Below are 21,459 nucleotides of genomic sequence, written 5' to 3'. Positions count from 1 at the left end.
TTGCTATTCATCCCACTCTCCACCCCAGAGCACCTTATGTATGTATCTTTAAATTTTATATTATTACATTCATTTATATTAATGTTGGTCTCCCCCTCTAGGCTGGAAGCTCGTTACAGGCAGGGAAAATGTCTGCTAATTCCACTGTATTGTATTTATTCAATCGGATTTCTTTCGATCATATTGAAATTGTACTCTCCCAACTGCTTAGTACAGTGTTTGGGACATAGTAAGCACTCAATAAATACCACTGAGTGATTTCCATAGTGATTGTCCAACAGTTCAGAGGGCTGTTAACATTTTCGTATTTTTTCGGGAATCAGAAAATGATGAAACAAAGAAAGATCTGCCCTGGATCTGAGATAGGAAATAACTACCTTTACCGTGCCCTGGCCCTGACTCTCCAATTTGTGAGCTGCCTTGCTGCATTTTTTTTCCAGTTTCTTCATTTCATTTATGTGCAAGTTTACTAGCCACACCGGACTGGTTTGAAACCTCCCAATGACGTCAATAGGGCAGCGAAATTAGAGCTCAGCTAGACAGCTGCAGTGCGCTGTGTCTACCGAGGTTTTCTTCTTTTCTCTCAGGGTGACATTTGAGACAGATCTCCTCCTGGCACCCCCTCCCCTCTCCTCCAAATCGAAGATATGTTGTCATTCAAAATGGCAAAAGCTTCCATCCCACAGAGGGCCTGACCCAACCTTCTCCTCCCAGGAATATTTCCGTTCGCTCCAATTAAGGGGATCGTTCGTTCGATGCTTCATCCGTCCAGGGCCCATGCTGATCAGAATAGTTCAGTTCAACTCAAGGAAGGAGCTGTTCCTTTTATCTTTTTCACCTGAGACGGTGTGAAAACCTGTCAGAAGTCTCGGCATTTTTCCGATGTGGGAGGAAATATTTTGGAGCCGCATCGGTATACATTGAATGGGGCCCAAAGGTATTGTTCGATGGTGTTTGCCTTTGTTGGTTCTCTCTTTCAGATCCAAGTGCAAACCCAAAAGCCGGATGACTTTTAGAATTTAAATCTTAAACAACAAAGGGAAAATGACATCCTTGCTCTGAGCATAACTGTTCCCTTCCTTTCTTTTTATTTCTGAAAAGAAGCCCTGGTTTGCCCTGGGTTAGGTGTTGAGCATCTAGGGCATTCATTTCTCACTATTTTTCAACTTGGTCCTAACTTCAGCATCCTTTTACCAAATGATCATGCTCTTAACCAATCAATGGCATTTCCTGGGCGCCTCCTAAGAGCGAAGCTCTCTCCTGAAAGCCAGAGCTAGACGCGTATTTCCTGCCCTCGAGGAGCTTGCAATCTAAGGAGGGAAGACAGGCAAAAATTGCTGACAAATAAAAACTTGTCTGCTGTGTGATCTGAGGCAAGTCACTTCACTCTTCTGTGCCTCAGTTACCTCATCTGGAAAATGGGGATTAAGACTGTGAACCCAATATTCATTCATTCATTCAATTGCATTTATTGAGCCCTTGGTGCGTGAAGAGCCCTGTACTAAGCGCTTGGGAAGTACAAGTCGGCAACTTATAGAGACGGTCCCTACTCAACAACGGGCTCACAGTCAAGAAGGGGGAGACAGACAACAAAACAAAACATGTAGACAGGTGTCAATATGGGTCAGGGACTGTGTCCAACCTGATTTGCTCGTGCCCACTCCATAGTGCTTAATATATATCCTAAAAAAATAAGTGGGCCCAACAGAAGGACCAAAAATACAAATACAAATGCAGGGAGTTTTCCTAAAATGGAATGGCTGATTTTTTGAAGAACCTTATGTCACGGGAGAATCGTGATACAGTAACCACTGAGTGACCAGATAGTGATGGGTAGGAGGAGGCGTAGATGGATTAAAGCTATCCTAACAACTGATCATTTTTGCTACAAATTCCTACACGATGTTAGCTCTGATATAAGGTGGCCAAGCCAGGAGGGATCGAGCAGAATGGCAGAGAGCATAAGGGAGTGGGGAATACTCATTGTGGGCAGGGAATGTGTCTACCAAATCTGTTACCTTGGAATCCCAGAACAGTGCTCTGCACATAGTAAGCGCTTAACAAATGCCATCATTATTATTACAATGCTCTGAGCCTAGTACGTACTCAATAAATACCATTGATAGACTGACTGAGAGACAATTAAGGTCCCAAAGGAGAGTAGTAACAATAACAGCATTTAATTGAACGCCCATCTCCTTTGGTTATTTCTCCCGTCCATCACTGTTGGGGTTTTTTTCTTATTGTATTTGCTAAGTGCTTACTGTGTGCCAGGCACTGTTCTAAATGCTGGGATAGATACAATGTAATTAGGTTGGACACAGTTCATGTCCCACATAGGGCTCACAGTCTTAATCCCCATTTTACAGATGAGGGAACTGAGGCCCAGAGAAGCGAAATGACTTGCCCAACGTCCCACAGCAGACAAGTGGTGGAGCTGGGATTACAACCCAGGTCCTTCTGATCCCCAGGCCTGGGCTCTAGCCAATAGCCAACATGACCTGCTGAGGATTTCCATTTCCAAACTAAGCCAGGCTGAAATTCTCAGCCGTAACACAGCCAGGTAAGACTAGACGGCGGAGACATTGAGAATCATTAATGTCCAAACGCTAACCAAATTGGCCAAGGCCGAAGGACATGGAAAACGATTAGATCCAGACAGTTCTGCGTGGTCTGCATCTCTGCCCAAGCCTCTATGTCCCAGTTATCCACATTCAATTGCCCATTATTTATGTCCTGCAGCAGACCCTGCCTTCCTGCAAACTTAAGGTCTATTGCCACTCTCAGGGAGCAGGGGAATGGGAGTGGGAGTATGAAGAGGCATCTTTATGAATCACCTAATAATAATAATAATAGTACTTATTAAATTCTTACTATGTGCTAAGCACTGTTCTAAGCAGTGGGGTAGATACAAGTTAATCAGGTTGGACACAGTCCCTGTCCCACATGGGGTCAAACACGCTTATCCTCATTTTTCAGATGAGGTAACTGAGGCCCAGAGAAGTGAAGTGACTTGCCCAAGGCCACACAGCAGAAATGCAGTGGTCAGGATTAGAACCCAGGTCCTTCTGACTCTCAGGCCTGGGCTCTATCCTCTAGGCCATGCTGCTTCACCTTGAGTCGATGGCCCTGTTCCTTATCAACAACAAAAACCACATTATCAGAAGTATACAGTGTCTATCTTTCAGTTAATGCGTGATGCCTGTAAAATAGTTCTTTTCTAATTCATTTCTTTTTTTAATGGTATTTGTTAAGCGCTTCCTGTGTGTCAGATACTGTACTAAGTGCAGTGGTAGATACAAGCTAATCAGGTTGGACACAGTCCATGTCTCTCATAAGCTCGTTATGGGCAGGGAATGTGTCTGTTAATTCTGCTGTATTGTACTCTCCCAAGTACTTAGTCCAGTGCTCTGCATATAGTATGCACTCAACAAATACAATTGATTGATGGAGCTCATGGTCTTAATTCCCATTTTACAGGTAAGGTGACTGAGGCACAGAGAAGTGAAGTGACTTGCCCACGATCACACAGCAGACAAGTGGAGGAGCCTGCATTACAATCCACAACTTTCCCCTCCCCTCCAGGGGCCAGCCAGCCCCATTACCCTAAATTATTTTCACTTCATTATCAGCAGAGCTTAGCAATGGAGCTCATCTCGGGAAAAAAGAAAAAAGGCAAAATCCACAAACGCCATCCACTGAGCATATTCCACTAGCTAAAGTCAGATGTATTTTTCTTTTCTTTTTTTCTGGGAATGGTCAGAATTGGCAAGAAAGAATCAAGTGATTGTTCAGCATTGGTGATCACATCAAAGCCCAGCACTTTCTCCGGGAACAGAGGCAGGATCACTCCAACAGAACAGACATTGTTTTCCAGAAAGCCCTCCTTGTGCATAGGAAAACATTTGCCCTTCCACTGCAAAACTGTGTACAGACTGAGTCTCTCTTTCTCTCTCTTTTTCTCTCTCCCTCCCTCCTTTCCCCGACACCCAGCCTTCACACAGTACCCTCAGCCGCCCGCGGAGGAATCAGGAGACCCCGTATTCAGAAGATGCTACTCTAGTAGCCTCATCTAGCCTCCTCCTGGGCAAAGAGGCAGAAGCTCTCTCAGGGCCGGCTTTGGGGGGCTGCTTCCATCCCAAAGCCTGGGGAGTTTGTTGCCCGGACTCCGATCTGTTCCCGTTTCTAGCCGTCACCTTGCCCTTCAGCGGCAGCAGCAAGTTCAGTGTCTCATTAATCGTTTGGCAAATCTCCCAAGAGAAGGAGGAGGCAGAACTGAGAAGCAGCGTGGCTTAGTGGAATGAGCACGGGCTTGGGAGTCAGAGGTCGTGGGTTCTAATAATAATAATAATAGTGATGGCATTTGTTAAGCGCTTACTATGTGCCAAGCACCATTCTAAGCGCTGGGGGGGTACAAGGTAGGCAGGTTGTCCCATTTGGGGCTCACACTTTTAATCCCCATTTTACAGATGAGGTAAATGAGGCCCAGAGAAGTTAAGTGACTGGCCCAAAGTCACACAGCTGACAAGTGGCGGAGCCGGGATTAGAATCCATGACCTCTGACTCCCAAGCCCGGGCTCTTCTCACTGAGCCACGCTGCTTCTAATCCCAGCTCCGCAATTTGTCTGCTGTGTGACCTTGGGCAAGTCACTTAACTTCTCTGGGCCTCAGTTCCCTCATCTGTAAAATGAGGATTAAGAATGTGAGCCCCCCATGGGACAACCTGATTGCCTTGTATCTACCCCAGCAATTAGAACAGTGCTTGTATATAAGTAAGCGCTTAACAAATATCATCATTATTATTGAGGACTGAAATCCATTCCCCAGAACCCCCTTTGTCTGCAGGCGGATAAGGAGCCTCTCCCACCTTCCAACTAGCTCTGGACGGGGGAAGAGAATGATGATAACGGTATTTGTTAAGCGCTTACTATGTGTTAAGCACTGTTCTAAGTGCTGGGGTAGATAGAAGCTTATCAGGTTGGACGCAGTCCCTGTCCCACATGGGGCTCAGAATCTTAATCACCATTTTACTGATGAGGGAACTGAGGCTCAGAGAAGTTAAGTGACTTGCGCTAGGTCACACAGCAGGCAAATGGCAGAGCTGGGACTAGAACCCACAGCCTCTGACTTCCAAGCCTTGGATCTTGCCACTAGGGCTTGGTGCTTCTCTGCTCCCTCCTGGAGGGACTGTCATAGGAAGCAGCATTTACACAACCCTAAGACCAAACCCCAGGAGTCCTAACTCTTGTCTCATGCTCAAGGCAGAGAAGCAGCATAGCTGAGTGCATACAGCCTGGCTTAGGAGTCAAAGGATGTGGGTTCTAATCTTGGCTCTGCTGCTTTTCTGTTGTGTGACCTTGGGCAACTCACTTCACTTCTCTGTGCCTCGGTTACCTCATCTGTAAAATGGAGATTAAGACTGTGAGCCCCATGCAGGGCAGGGACTCTGTTCAACCTGATTAACTTGTATCTACCCCAGCACTCAGAACAGTGCTTGATGCATAGAAAGTGCTTAACAAATACCATCATTGTTATTATTAGTTTACCAGAACCAGATTTCTAATCATTCATTCATTCATTAATCGTATTTATTGAGCGCTTACTGTGTGCAGAGCACTGTACTAAGCGCTTGGGAAGTACAAGTTGGCAACATATAGAGACAGTCCCTACCCAACAACAGGCTCACAGTCTAGAAGGGGGAGACAGACAACAAAACAAAACATGTAGACAGGTGTCAGAATCATCAGAACAAACAGAATTAGAGCTATATACGATGGCACAACCTTCAAAAGTATTGGGTATAGTTAAAAAACCTCCACAAAATACAAGAGAAAAACTCTTGCAGGCCTCACATCTTCACAAGAAAAGCAGGAATTGAAAATGCTTCTCCACGTAAAAGGTTGAAAACGACTTTCCACCTCTAGGAGGTCAAGAAAACTCAAAGCCCTAGTGAGCCATGAATTTCCCTGAAGATGCACAAAGCAAATCCCCAGATCTCAAAGTCTTAACTAGCAGGTCTCCCACGCAAGGTAGGTAACTGGTGGAGAGGAGACATCAATCTTTACTGAGCACTTTCTGTGTCCAGAGTACTAAGCACTGTACTTAGCCCCGAGGACAGATGGTTCGAACAGAGGCTATCTGCTTGGCGTTGGTCTGGCCAAAACAGAACCCAAGTCAAATATTACAGCCAAACTGGGAAACTGAATTTATAAGGAACCCTAAGCCTTCCACTCCCCCCGCAAAAAAATAATTAATTGAGCCCATGAAGTTTTAAGAACTCTGTCCTTAGAGAATAGATGTATAATGAAGTATTATGGTTGGGGTTTACATTTTTCTTGGCTGAAGTGAGAATGATGTCAAAATTAAGGAGCAGTGTTTGGCTGAAATAGCACGAACTACTAATGGCATTGTTTCTGGGAAAGCAAATATAAGGGTGGTAATTCTAAAATGAATTCCTAATTTGCAGGCCCAGATAGCCTACTAATTTTATGGTCCAATTCTCCTTCAGTATACTTTATTTCATCAGTTTTATAGTCCCACAGATCAATTTGGAAGGGGGTCAGAGAAGGGGCTTTAATTAAAGCATTTGTTTTCTGCTATTTTCCAATTAACAACTGATTAAATTCCTGTATTCCAGCAAGTACAAAGTTTTACCCAGCTGATTAGGGTGATGAATTGGTGCCAGCTGGAATTGTCAGTCACTCAAGTGTCATGCAGACTGTCAGCTTTGTGAGGGTATGGCATGGGCCTATTACCTCTACTGTACTCTCCAAGGGGTAGTAGTAAATTCATTATTATTATTATTATTAATAATGGTAATTAAAAACAATTTATCATTATTAAGACTGTGAGCCCCATGTGGGACAGGGACTGTGTCCAATCCAATGTGCTTGTACCCACCGCAGTGCTTAGTCCTCTGCCTGGCACATAGTAAGCACTTAAAAATATCACTATTATTATTATTGTTATTGTCATCATTGTTGCTGTTGTTGTGGTATTTGTTAAGTGCTTACTATGTGCCAGGTACTGGACTAAGCACTGGGGTGGATACAAGGTTGTCAAGTTGGATACATGGGGCTCTCAGTCTTAATCCCCATTGTGCAGATGAGGTAACTGAGGCCCAGAGAGGTGAAGTGACTTGCCCTAGGTCACCCAGCGGACAAGTGGTGGAGCCGGGATTGGAACCCAGGTCCTTTTGACTCCCAGCCCTGGGCTCTATCCACTAGGCCACACTGTATGTATTGAGCAACAATTGAGAGCAACACAATGGACTACGGGTTTTGAAAAGTGCACCAGACATGTTTCCTGCCCACAAGGAAATCCCCTTCCAGCGGGGGAGCCAGATATATAAAGTAGTTAGAAACCTCCAAAATGAGTGCACAGTACAGCGTTCAGCACAAGGTAGAAGCACTAAATAAATACTATCAATAGATTTCCACACTGGGCAGAGCCCTGCCTGATTCAGGATATACCCAGAACCAGGGCTGGCTTTGAGATGTCATGTCAACCAAGCTTCTTGGGTATCCTGCCTCCCAAAGATCCACTCCCAGGAAAGCCACTGAGGCGAGACGCGAGATCCAACGCCCATCTGGGACAGCCTGCTCTCGGGTGACTCACTTGAGCAATCAATCAAATGACTGGGATTATTTATCCATCGATGATGTCACTCGCCTATGAATCAGTGCCTTATCAAGGCAGGAGAGTTTGCATATGCTAATGTAGCTTAGAGCTATGCCACTGAATGATGTTCTCTCACTAGGGTTACCTAGAAAGTGAAAAGGTCTAAGCCGAAACATTAAAAGTGGTTCACTTCTTCTGGGCAGTAGCGGCATGGGATGATCAAGTGATCAAAATCTTGATCGAAAGCAGTGGCGGAGACTCAAGTTTTTACTGCATAGAAGAAGGCAATGGTAAACCACTTCCTTATTTTACTATGAAAGCTCTATAGATGAAATCCATAAAGTCGCTATGAATCAGAAATGACTCGACGGCATTTGATGATGATGTCATAGTTTAGTGGCTAGACTCCGGGCCTGGGAGTCAGAAGGTCATGGGTTCTAATTCCGGCTCTGCCACTTGTCTGCTAAGTGACCTTAGACAATTCACTTCACTTCTCTGTGCCTCAGACATCTCATCTGTAAAATGGGGAAGAAGACTGTGAGCCCTGTGTGGGACAGGGACTGTGTCCGACCCAATTTGCTGTTATCCACCCCAGTGCTTAAGTACAGTGCCTGGTACATAATAATAATAATAATAATAATGGCATTTATTAAGCGCTTACTAGGTGCAAAGCACTGTTCTAAGCGCTGGGGAGGTTACAAGGTGATCAGGTTGGCCCACGGGGGGCTCACAGTCTTCACCCCCATTTTACAGATGAGGTAACAGGCACAGAGAAGTTAAGTGACTTGCTTAAAGTCACACAGCTGACAATTGGCAGAGCTGGGATTTGAACCCCTCACCTCTGACTCCAAAACCCGTGCTCTTTCCACTGAGCCAGATTTCCTCATAGTTAAGCACATAGTAAGTGCTTAAGAAATACCATTATTATCATTATTATTATTATCCTGGCTTGCTGTGTGACTTTGGGAAAGTCACTTGCCCAGTATGGGTTTTGGTTTCTTCCTCTGCGAAATAGGGAACATTCTACTGCCTTCTCCCTAACTCCCCCCAACGCTGCCAGGATAAGATGACATCGTCGAAGGGAAGGGTTTTGGGAAAAAAAAGAAAAGCATTCCATGAGTTTGGGCTATAATTAGGGTTATTACCACCACCATCTTCACTGCTCTGATTGTTATTACCGCTCCAAGTGGTCCACATGACACCTGGGCCCCGTTCGTAGACTGCTGTTACCAAGCAATTGTTGTTCTTAGAGACTGCACTCCCCTGGATTGATTGTCATCAAACGGGGCTAGAAATGACCTCCCTGAAATTGTCGGTCTCCTTCTGACGCCCGAGGGCCCGGCTGAATTCCCTGAGATGGGAGAACCGTTGAAACATGGCAAAATGGATGGAAGACAGAGCCACAGCTGTTGCTGGGAGCCAGTAGGAAGAGTCATCCTTTTAGGAAGAGTCAAATTCTAAGGGCATTTCAAAAAAAAATGAAGGGGTTCTGTCTGAAACACTCGTTGTGGGCAGGGAATGTGTCTGTTTGTTGTTGCATTGTACTCTTCCAGGCGCTTAGTACAGTGCTCTGCACACAGTAAGCGCTCCATAAATATGATTGATTGAATGAAAGAATGAATGAAAGTGGAAAGAGAGAAGGTGGCAATGCAGGCTCATGATGTCTTTAGTCAATTCGACGATGAAGACATAGGGACCGTTAGGCTCTTGGCTTTGATCGGTCATATTTATCAAGTGCTTCTTGTGTGCAGAGTACTGAACTAAATGCTTGAGACTGTACAATGTAATAGAGTTGATAGACATCCTCAATAGACTATGCATTTAAACATGCTGCACAGGGGTGAACAACAGATTTGGGAAACAAAGAGAATGAGCTACCTTAGAGCATCTAACGCCATTCAAATCTGATGGAAAGTCACCTGCTTTGCCCAGGTTCACGGAGCCACAGGACGAACTGGGTATTAGGCAGATTTGTGAACCCGGAAAACAATTGGATCAGAAGGTCCTGGGAGCCAGAAGAACCTGGGTTCTAATTCTGACTCTGCCACTTGTCTGTTGTATGACCGTGGGTGAGTCACTTCACTTCTCTGGGCCTCAGTTACCTCACCGGTAAAATGGTGATTGAGAATGTGAGCCCCAAGTAAGACAGGGACTATGTGCAACCTGATTTGCTTGTACAGTGCCTGGCACATAATAAGCACTTAAATACCATTTATATAAGGTCAGCCATGGTGAAATAAAAGGTCCAGTTATCCATCACTGGCTGCAAATCAAGGATGGACCAAGTCTTTATTGTTCTGACTGGTTAACATCTGTTCATTCAGTGCTGTTCTCACTCAAAAGAATGAAAAATATACTAAGCTCTATTCCCCCTTTTTAATGGAATTTGTTCAGCACTTATTATGTGCCAGGCACTGTACTAAGCACTGGGGTAGATAGAAGCTAATCAGGGTGGACACAGTCCCTGGACCACATGGGACTCACAGTCTTAATCCCCATTTTACAGATGAGTTAGCAGGCTTAGAGAAGTGAAGTGATGAATGTGGCCTAATGGATAGCGTTTAGAAGAGTGCTTCGCACAGAGTAGGCACTCAACAAATGCCATCATTATTATTATTATTATTATTATTATCATCGACCACGGGCCTGGGAGTCAGAAGGACCTGGGTTCTAATCCTGGCTCCACCAGTAGTCCGTGCGACCTTGGTCAAGTCACTTCTCTGTGCCTCAGTTACCTCATCCATAAAACGGGGATCAAGACTGTGAGCCCCACTTGGGACAGGGACTGTGTCCAATCTGGTAAACTTATATCTACCCTAGCACTTAGTGTGGTGCTTGGCACATAGTAAGTGCTGAACAAATACCATCATTATGATGATGATGATGATGATTAAGTTTCAGAGCTGGGTTTAGAACCCAGGTCCTTCATTCATTCATTCAATCGTACTTATTGAGCACTTACTGTGTGCAGAACACTGTACTAAGCGCTTGGGAAGTAGAATGCAGCAACACATAGAGACAATCCCTGCACACAGTGGGCTTCTGACTTCCAGGCCTGTTCTATTCATTAGGCCAGGCTACTTCTCAGATTGTTTGATTTTAAGGTCCTTGACAGCAAGGATCATGACTCATTCAATCTCTTGTACTCTCCCAAATGCTCTGCAAACAGTAAACTGTAAAGTCCTTGAGAACAGGGATTGTCTCCACTAACAGTATTGTCCTCTCCCAAGTGTTTAGCACAGTGCTCTGCACGCAATAGGCACTCAATCCTATCAATTGATTGATTCTTAATAACAGTCTCATTCACGTTACATTATTATGCAACTTCCACTGATTACAATGAAATAAGATTTTTTGGGTAGCCTTACATTTTGAATTCCTCTATTAAAAGAGGCTGTATCCTTTAGGTGGTTGTATGGTGAAGGAAAACAAACGCTGTGAGTCAATATAATGGAAATGTTAAAATCAGTGGTGTTTCCTGGGCTTTACTGTTCCAGTATTTCATGGTAATGTTTGCAATGATGGGAGGCAGTGCCTTCCAAGTGGAAAGACCACGGACCTCAGAGGCAGAAGATTCACAACCCAGACCCAGCTCTGCAGCTGGCTTGCTGTATGATCTTGGTCAGGTCACCTGTTCTACTTGGGGAAGTGACTCCTCCACCTTGTATAGAATAAGTGCTCAACAAATACCACTGATTGATTTATTCTGCTATAACTCAAGGGCACTGCTCTAGAAATTTCTCTTTAAGCAACTTCCATTTAAACCATCTTGTAAACAGAAAATGGAGGTATCTTTGAAGTTACAAGGAAACGTGACGCATTGTTTGAGGCCCGAGTTTCCCTTGCAATCTATATTCTTTCAATTAAAGAACTGTGCGAGGGATTAAAAAAAACTGTTACGCTTTCTAGTCAAACACTCAACAGTGGAGAAAAAACCATAATTTATTCTTAACACTCAAATCTCAAATGGTGTTCAGCGATTCATTATTACAGTTCTTGCTCTAACAAGGAAACCAAGAAACGAGACATTCAGAGCTAGAATGTATGCCTGTGTTAAAAATATTTTCCCTAAGCTGACAGTTTTACCAAAACATCTGCTTCCCCCTTCAGAATTCTGCGCGACTAAGTACCTGTTGCTCTGTGGGATTCCAAATGACACCGTTCCCCGGCTCCTTCCCTCGGACGGCCAATCAATCGCAAGCACCTACTGTATCTGTGACTGATGTCGGTGGGGAGAGTTGTTCACGTTCGACATCTTCCGACATGGAATGTGGTCTTTCACCTCTCAGGAACTTGGCTCAGTTTTTATCAATTCCCATTTCCTCCCCGTTTCCATGCTCACCCAAGTTTCGCGTCGAAAATGACGGATTATTTCTGATTCCCATCCTCTCCCTACCCGCTACCAGAGGTTGGCATCTTGGGGTGTCAATTCAGACGTCCCTCTGGTGCCCTAATGTATAGTGAAACTAAGGACATTAGCTATGATCTCCCCCACACCCTTTTTGGGGCAGGGTGATATTGGGTGGGCTCTGCCTGGAAGTCTCCCACTGTCCCTCAGAGAGTCCCTTCTGGTCCAGTGCAGATGGGGGTCGTGGTCTGCCAGCTACAGGAAGGTCCTCGGCTAGCCGCGGCTCTGACCAGTGAGCCCACTCGATCCCCTCTCCCCCTTCACAGACTGGGTGTCAGCCCCCAGAGGCAGTGAGAAATGCCAGGCTCTCGACAACGGCTACAAGAAGGAGCATGGAGTAGTGGAGTCAGAAGGTCATGGGTTCTAATTTTGGCTCCACCATTTCTCTGCTGGGTGACCTTGGGAAAATCACTTCACTTCTCTGGGCCATCCAAGCCATCACCAAAACCTGCCGGTCTCACCTCCGCAACGTTGCCAAGATCCGCCCTTTTCTCTCCATCCAAACCGCTACCCTGCTTGTTCAAGCTCTCATCCTATCCCGTCTGGATTACTGTATCAGCCTCCTCTCCGATCTCCCAACCTCCTGTCTCTCCCCTCTTCAATCCATACTTCACACCGCTGCCCAGATTGTCTTTGTCCAGAAACGCTCTGGGCATGTTACTCCCCTCCTCAAAAATCTCCAGTGGCTACCAATCAACCTACGCATCAGGCAGAAACTCCTCACCCTGGGCTTCAAGGCTGTCCATCACCTCGCCCCCTCCTACCTCACCTCCCTTCTCTCCTTCTACAGCCCAGCCTGCATCCTCTGCTCCTCTGCCTCTAATCTCCTCACCGTGCCTCGTTCTCGCCTGTCCCGCCGTCGACCCCCGGCCCACGACATCCACCTGGCCTGGAATGCCCTCCCCCCGCACATCCGCCAAGCTAGCTCTCTTCCTTCCTTCAAGGCCCTACTGAGAGCTCACCTCCTCCAGGAGGCCTTCCCAGACTGAGCCCCCTCCTTCCTCTCCCCCTCGTCCCCCTCTCCATCCCCACCGTTTTACCTCCTTTACCTCCCCACAGCACCTGTATATATGTATATATGTTTGTATGTATTTATTACTCTATTTTATTTGTACATATTTATTCTATTTATTTTACTTTGTTACTATGTTTTGTTCTCTGTCTCCCCCTTCTAGACTGTGAGCCCACTGTTGGGTAGGGACCGTCTCTATATGTTGCCAACTTGTACGTCCCAAGCGCTTAGTACAGTGCTCTGCACACAGTAAGTGCTCAATAAATACGATTGAATGAATGAATGAATGAATGAGCCTCAGTTCACTCATCTGTAAAATGGCGATTGAGTCCCTCATGGGACAGGGCCTGTGTCCAACTTGATTTGCTCAAATCTACCCCAGTGCTTAGTACAGTGCCAGGCACATAGTGAGCACTGAACAAATACCATCGTTATTATTATTATTACAAGGAGCTGACGGCTGTGGGTTCGCCCAGCTGACTGGCTTGCCAACATACGGCTCCGTGGGATGTGGGATTTCTTCGCAGGCCTCAACCACAAAGGGGGCGGCGACCTTGACCCGAGGAGGAGGTTCTCTTCAGCAGCAGAGAGCCTGGGGTGTGGAGGGAAGGCGGCACAACCTCACAAGATCTAGAGCGGCACTGGGAACGGATCTGGAGCAGTGCCAGGCGGGAGATTCCTGACACCAAGCCTGCCTTCCTCATCTTTCCTCCTGGGCAAGACTCTTGGGCCTGTGCTCTATCCACTGAGCCACACTGCTTCTCTAAGTTCCAAGAAAGTAGAACTCTAGCAGGGACTCTGTGCTGTCACGGGCCCCACCTCCCGAGCTGTGCTTAAAAGTCATGAGGAAGTGCAGCAATGAGGAATTAATGTTAAGTGCCCCAAAGCACAGCAGGCTGCCCATCAGCCACCTGACAGCCTGAAAGACACCGAAACAACCTGGGTTGAGCAAGGAGGAGCGTTTAATACTGAGTCACGCTTCCAGCATGGCTGCCTGCCATCTGCAATCTGGGATGTGATGGACAGCCAGGCAGGGCAGATAAGAACCCGACACGCATCAGCACTGCCTTCGTTTCACTAATTGTGATCATCCTTGGTGCAATTTTAGACGACAATGTACCAATTATTGGGATGAGAAATCGCTCTGCATGTTAAAACATGGCTCATTTGGTTCCGCTTTTTTGCGGTGATTTTAAAGCCAGACGAAGTGGGGAGAGGAACATTTGGCTATGCAATCCCTTGCTCTTGGAGGTCAAGGGCTGAAAACTGAAGCCAGAAGGTTATCGGCTCCAAGCAGAGCAAAGGAAACTCCTTTTCACCCGGCAGGTGGGTAGCAGATGGAAGTCTTCCCCAGGCTGGAAACATCAGTTGTTTAAGAAGGCTTTGGACAAATTCAGGCAAGCAATACCTAATGGATTCACTGAGGGAAGAGTTAACAATGTTGGATGCTCAGTCCCTAAACTTTCTTTTTTTAAAAAAATGGTATTCGTTAAGCATTAACTATGTGCCAGGCACTATACTCACCAACAGGGTAGGTACAGGGTTGTCAGACTGGACACAGTCCATGTCCCACATGGGGCTCACAGTCTTAATCCCCATTTTACAGATGAGGAAATGAAGCACAGAGAAGTTAAAGTGTCTTGCCCAAGGCACGCAGCAGTCAAGTGGCCTAGCCGGGACTAAAGCACAGGTCCTTCTGACTCCCGGGCCTGTGCTCTTTCCACTAGGCCACACCACTTCTCAACTATAAGGACACATGTCCAGGAAGGCAATGCCAGACAACATCGCGCAATCCTTCGGCACATTCCCGCTGTCACTGTCAGAAACAGAATCTCCGAACCTCGAGTGGCATTGCTTATGGTTACTCAAGTCCTTTTACGATTCAGCCCGGATAGACAACAGACTTTAATACTTGATATTCCAAGTCAGTTTCTTTACAGTCTTTCAGCGGTGATATTAGTCGAGTTCACTAATTAGCACTCACATCCCAGATTCCCATAGAAATGAAGTCTGCCCGTGATCTCTTGAGGCAGAGGTAATCAATGCTGTCAATATTCTCCTATTAAGTTCATGGATTTTCTGCCCTTTCATTAGCATCAAGTGATTCTGTCTTATTCTTGCAGAGTCTCCCCCTAGTCCTGTCTGCTTAGCCAAGGTGCTAATTTAGTGCTAATGGGAAGAAGGAGGATGGTCTTTTGTTTTTCCATTTCTGGTCAACTGGGACTCCACCTGCAGAAATGCACACAGTTATCTTGAGAACATAATAATAATAATAATAATGGTATTTTTTAAGCACTTATTATGTGCAAACTACTGTTCTAAGTGCTGGGGGCATACAAGGTGATCAGGTTGTCTCACGGGGGGCTCACAGACTTAATCCTCATTTTACAGATGAGGGAACTGAGGCCCAAAGAAGTTAAGTGACTTACCCAAAGTCACCCAGTTGACAATTGGCAAAGCTGGGATTTGAACCCATGACCTCTGACTCCAAAGCCCGGGCTCTTTCCACTGAGCCACGCTCTAGGCCACATCATGCTCTACTAGGCCACATAAGGAATGACAAGCTCACTGGCTCTTGCAGAGGGGTTAAACTCCTAGAACACCAAAGGTGTCCCCATTTTACAGGTGATGGAACCGAAGCCCAGAGAAGTGAAGTGACTTGCCCAAGGTCACAAAGCAGACAAGGGGCAGAGCAGGGATTAGAACTCATGATCTTCTGACTCCCAGAAGACTGTTCGAATGCAGCCTTTGAATCCAGAGTTTTCCGGTCATAACAGGAGGCAGAACTGCTTCCTTCCTCCCTTCAAGGCCCTACTGAGAGCTCACCTCCTCCAGGAGGCCTTCCCAGACTGAGCCCCTTCCTTCCTCTCCCCCTCGTCCCCCTCTCCATTCCCCCCCACATCTTACCTCCTTCCCTTCCCCAAAGCACCTGTATATATGTATATATGTTTGTACATATTTATTACTCTATTTATTTATTTATTTTACTTGTACATATCTATTCTATTTATTTTATTTTGTTAGTATGTTTGGTTTTGTTCTCTGTCTCCCCCCTTTAGACTGTGAGCCCACTGTTGGGTAGGGACTGTCTCTATATGTTGCCAACTTGTACTTCCCAAGCGCTTAGTACAGTGCTCCACACACAGTAAGTGCTCAATAAATATGATTGATTGATTGATTGATTGGAATGGGCAAGGGCCCAGTCGGGGTTGATGAGGAGAGACGTGAGTTCTAGTCCCAGCTCTGTCTCTGCCTGGCTGGGTGATCTCAGGTGAGCTGTTTAATCTCCCTGTGCTTCGGCTTCCACCCCAGTAAAATGGGAATAAAATGGGAGATGGTGAGGACAAAAATGAGCAGTAGTAGCAGGAACAGCATTTATTGGTACAAGGCACTGTACTAATAATTACTAATTATGGTATTTGTTAAGTGCTTATTATTACTGGGAAGCAGCGTGGCTTAGTGGAAAGAGCACCAGCTTGGGGGTCAGAGGTCATGGGTTCTAATCCCGGCTCCGGCACTTGTCAGCTGTGTGACTTTGGGCAAGTCACTAACTTCTCTGTGCCTCAGTTACCTTGTCTGTAAAATGGGGATAAAGACTGTGAGCCCCACCTGAGATAATCTTGTATTTCCCCCAGCACTTAGAATGGTACTTGGCATATAGAAAGCGCTGAATGGTTACCATCATTATTATCATTATTAGTATTATTATGTGCCAGGCACTTTTTTAAACGCTGGGGTGGATACCAGGTAATCAGGTGGGCACAAACAGGGCTCACAGTCTTATTCCTACTTTACAGATGAGGGAACTGAGGCATAGAGAAGTTAAGTGACTTGCCCAAGGTCATACAGCAGACAGGGACAAGTGGACAAATCAGGTCCTTCTGATTTCCAGGCCCATGTTCTAACCACTAAACCACACTGCTTCTCTAAAACAAAAGATGCACAAGAAGCAGTGTGGCCTAGTGGAAAAATCATGGCCCTGGGAGTCGGAGGACCTGGCTTCTAATCCCAGTTCTGCCACGTGTCTGCTGTGGGACCTTGGGCAAGTCACTTCACTTCTCGGGGCCTTAGCTATGTCATCTGTAAATTGGAGATGAAGACTGTGGGCCCTATGTGAGAAATGGACTGTGTCCAATCTGTTTAGTTTATATCTACCCCAGCACTTAGTACAGTTCCTGGCACAGTAAGTGCTTAACAAATACCATTTAAAAAAAAAGACATGCTCACTTCCCAAGAGAAGCTTACCCACTGACGGGAAGACTTAAAATATTTGCAAATGAAGTCATCCAAAAATTGACTGTACCCTCGTTTGTACGTCTACAAGCGACTGCCGAGGAAGAAACTTATGAATAAAGACGTCAGTGCCAGACCCGGCTGTGGGAGAGTGTGACTCGGTGGTGGGAGTGAATCGGGGAAGGCTTTCTGAGGGAGGTGGTATTTCAGGAAGCCTTTGAACACAGGGATACGAAGGGGCTTTGTAAAAAGGTAAGCACTTCGCAAATTCATCATGGCTTAATGGAAAGAGCCTGGGCCTGAGAGTCAGAAAGTCACTGGTTCTAATCTTGGCTCTACCACTTGCCTGCTGTGTGACCTTGGGCAAGTCACTTCTCTGTGCCTGTTACCTCATTTGTAAAATGAGGAAAAAAGACTGTGAGCCACATATGGGATGTGGCCTGTGTCCAACCTGATTATCTTGTATCTACCCCAGTGCTTAAAGCAGTGCTTGGTACATAGTAAGAACTTAACAGATACTACTATTATTATTACTGCTAATAATAATAATAAATTCAAACTGGGCTAAGGTTCCTTTTGGGCCCCATCACTAAATAGTTACCGAGTTCAGCTGGGGATCCGCCCTCGATGTCGGGGGGCGGCCGGGACTTCTGAAGAGGGAACCGTCCCGTCCTTGCCCCCCTCAATCTCAGTCTAATGGGGAAAAAGCTGGCTTCAGCCAACCCGGAACAAGATTTACTCAGCCTCCGGCTCTCCTGATGAACAAAGGAGAATTTGTCTGAAGAAAAAGGGTGTTGCGAGTTTCCTGAGGAAGGGGGTGACCGTTCACACTCTGTCAACTGCACGTGGCAGCACTTTTTCCCCTTTGCACCAGTGGGTGGGGGAAGGGGGGTGGAGTCTTTTAGGGCCCTCACGAAGTAAAGCAAAAGGTCCAAAATCGGGACCACGGGAGACCTTGTTCCCCGGGCCTGCGGCTTCACAGCTAAGAGAAGCCGGCTTGGATCTCATCTCACCTTTCAGAGGCCTTATGGCTGCCCCACCTGTCTTCACTGTTGCCGCCCGTGTGTCCTTACCATCTGCTGGATGGTTCTCTATGTGGTTGAACGCTGGTGGCACCAGGCCAGGGTTTCTGAGGATTGACCTTAAGGCCTTCCCAGACTAAGCCCCCTTTTTCCTCTCCTCCTCCCCATCCCCACCGCCCTACCTCCTTCCCCTCCCCACAGCACCTGTATACATTTGTACAGATTTATCACTCTATTCATCTTACTTGTACATATTTACTATTCTATTTATTTTGTTAATGATGTGCCTTTAGCTTTAATTCTATTTGTTCTGACGACTTGACACCTGTCTCCATGTTTTGTTTTGTTGTCTGTCTTCCCCTTCTAGACTGTGAGCCCACTGCTGGGTAGGGACCACCTCTATATGTTGCCAACTTATACTTCCCAAGCACTTAGTACAGTGCTCTGCACACAGTAAGCACTCAATAAATACGATTGAATGAATGAATGAATGAATGGTGGAATTCTGTTATGTCCCAAGGGAGGGGTACATGGTTACCTTCCCTCCCAACAACATCCCAACCCCCTCAAAAAATAGAACTAAACCTGTAATTTTCTCCACAGGTCCCCCTCTCTCCCGACCCTAAGTATTTATTTTTGTTTTCTCCTCAGTTTTGGCGCGTGTTCCGCTTTATTTAAGAGCAGCACCGGGGCCTAGTGGAAAGAAGACAGGCCTGGGAGTCAGAGAACCTCGGTTCTCACCCCGGTTCCACCTCATGAATACTGTGTAACCTTAGGTAGGTCGCTTCACTTCTCTGTGCCTCGGTTCCCTCATGTGTAAAATGGGATTAAGACTGTAAGTCTTATGTGGGACAGGGACTGTATCCATGCCAATTATCTTGTATCTACCCCAACACGTAGAACAGTGCCTGGCACGTAGTAAGTGCTTAACAAATACCATTTTAAAAAAGGGGTGTTGACACCCAAGATTTCCATTATTTGCACCCCGTGTTAAACCTGTGCAAGTTTTGGCTCATTCACTGGGGATCCTTCATACTCATTCATTCATTCAATCATATTTATTGAGCAATTACTGTGGGAAGAGCACTGTACTAAGTACTTGGGAGAGTACGATACAATAATAAACAGACACACTCTCTGTCCACAACAAACTTACAGTCTACTCATCCATTCAATCATATTTATTGAGCGCTTACTCTGTGCAGAGCACCGTACTAAGTGCTTGGGTAGTACAAGTCGGCACATATAGAGACGGTCCCTACCCAACAACGGGCTCACAGTCTAGAAGGGGGAGACAGACAACAAAACAAAACACGTAGACAGGTGTCAAAATCATCCGAACATGTCCTGGAAGCTCTTAGAAGTCAGTACCTCTAAGACTGGGCATTTGATCCTCCAGGGGCTTAGCCCTATCCCCTATGCAGAGACAAACCCTTTTGAAACAACGTGGCTTAGTGGCTAGAACATGGGCCTGGGAATCATAAGGACCTGGATTCTAATCCTGGCTCTGTCACTTGTCTGCTGTATGACCTTGGGCAAGCCACTTTACTTCCCTGGGCCTCCGTTCCCTCATCTGTAAAACGGGGATTGATTGTGAGCCTCATGTGGGACAGGGGCTGTGTCCAACCTAATTAGTAATAATAATAATAATAATGGTATTTGTTAAGCACTTACTATGTACCAAGCACTGTTCAAAGTGGGTAGAATAAAGGCAATCAGGTTGTCCCACTTGGGGCTCACAGTCTTAATCCACTTTTCACAGATGAGGTAACTGAGGCACAGAGAAGTAAAGTGACTTGTCTAAGGTCACACAGCAGACAAGGGGCAGAGCTGGGATTAGAACCCATGTTCTCTGACTCCCAAGCCTGGGCTCTTGCCACTAAGCCATGCTGCTTTTATCTACCCCAGTGCTTAGTAAGGCGCCTGGAACAGAGTAAACGCTTAACAAATACCATAAAAAAACAAAAACACACACTCCCTACCAGTGAGTCAAGGCCACCCTGGGGCCCTTGGAATGGCAACTCAGCTTAGACGTCATGCAAGGACCCAACTCTCCTGTGAACCGAAACCCAAAACAAACTACTTGTTGGACCTCAGTTTCCTCATCAGTACAATGGGGATAAGATACCAGCTCTCCCAAACTCGTAGATCACAAGCCCGAAAAGAACAGAGGCCCTGTCCAATCTGATTATCCTGCAACTTCAGGGCTTGTCATATATACTCAACCCTTAAGGCGTGTCAGAGGTCATGGGTTCAAATCCCGGCTCCGCCAATTGTCATCTGTGTGACTTTGGGAGAGTCGCTTCACTTCTCTGTGCCTCAGTTACCTCATCTGTAAAATGGGGATTAAGACTGTGAGCCCACCGTGGGACAACTTGATCACCTTGTAACCTCTCCAGCGCTTAGAACAGTGCTCTGCACATAGTAAGCGCTTAATAAATGCCATCATTATTAAGGTAATCATAAGCACTGTTATCACTGAATGGGAATTGGAAAGGAGAAGAAAAATATTTTAGGAGCACGATGTCGCCATTTAAAATTCCAAGTGCGTAGTGGGCTTTAAAGGCTGTTCTTCTAAAATGGGCATTTCATTCTGATTTGGATCCAGGCATCAACTGTGACTGAACAAATTACAAGTGGCAGTTACAGGAAGCTTTATTACAGTAACGTCTTCTCCCGCCCCCACCTAGCCCCATTCTGCCTCTTGAGGGGTCAACCACAAACAGCTTCAGAACAGGCAGTCGTGCTGACCAAAATAACTACCTCCCCTTTTACGAGTTTGAGATGGTGTCTCACGGCTGTCTTCCACCATGTATTATTAATCGGGTGCTGTGGTATTCAAAATGGTATCGCGTTGCAGTGCATTATTCCTTTTCAGGGATCAATACAGCTCCAGCACAATTTTATGACCTAGATGAAGAGGAACAGAACTGTAAAATCGGACAACTCCATTACGATTCTTTCTGGGGGAACTCCACGGCCACATTTGCAGGGGAATAAATTAATACCAATGTGGAATTTAAGTAAGGATTAGCAAGATAACATTTAGATTGGGCTTTGAACTCTTCAGAAGAATGAGACTACAAAGACTGTGAAGACGCTGCACAGGGCCACAGGAAAGATGAAATCTGCTTTGATGATAGTTCTAGAAAGTAGGAAACAAA

At 45.9% G+C, this 21,459-nt stretch overlaps 1 protein-coding gene across 6 annotated transcripts in view; it reads right to left on the bottom strand.

Moving 5' to 3' along the window:
* PDE4B (phosphodiesterase 4B) overlaps nucleotides 1-21,459 on the bottom strand; it is a 325,166-nt gene that overhangs the window by 136,567 nt on the left and 167,140 nt on the right. The window lies entirely within an intron of this gene.

Source organism: Tachyglossus aculeatus, chromosome 10 (genome assembly GCF_015852505.1).
Source record: "Tachyglossus aculeatus isolate mTacAcu1 chromosome 10, mTacAcu1.pri, whole genome shotgun sequence".
Taxonomy (NCBI): Eukaryota; Metazoa; Chordata; class Mammalia; order Monotremata; family Tachyglossidae; genus Tachyglossus; species Tachyglossus aculeatus.
The sequence above is the reverse complement of the archived record's forward strand: the minus strand, read 5'-3'. Positions and strand labels throughout refer to the sequence as shown.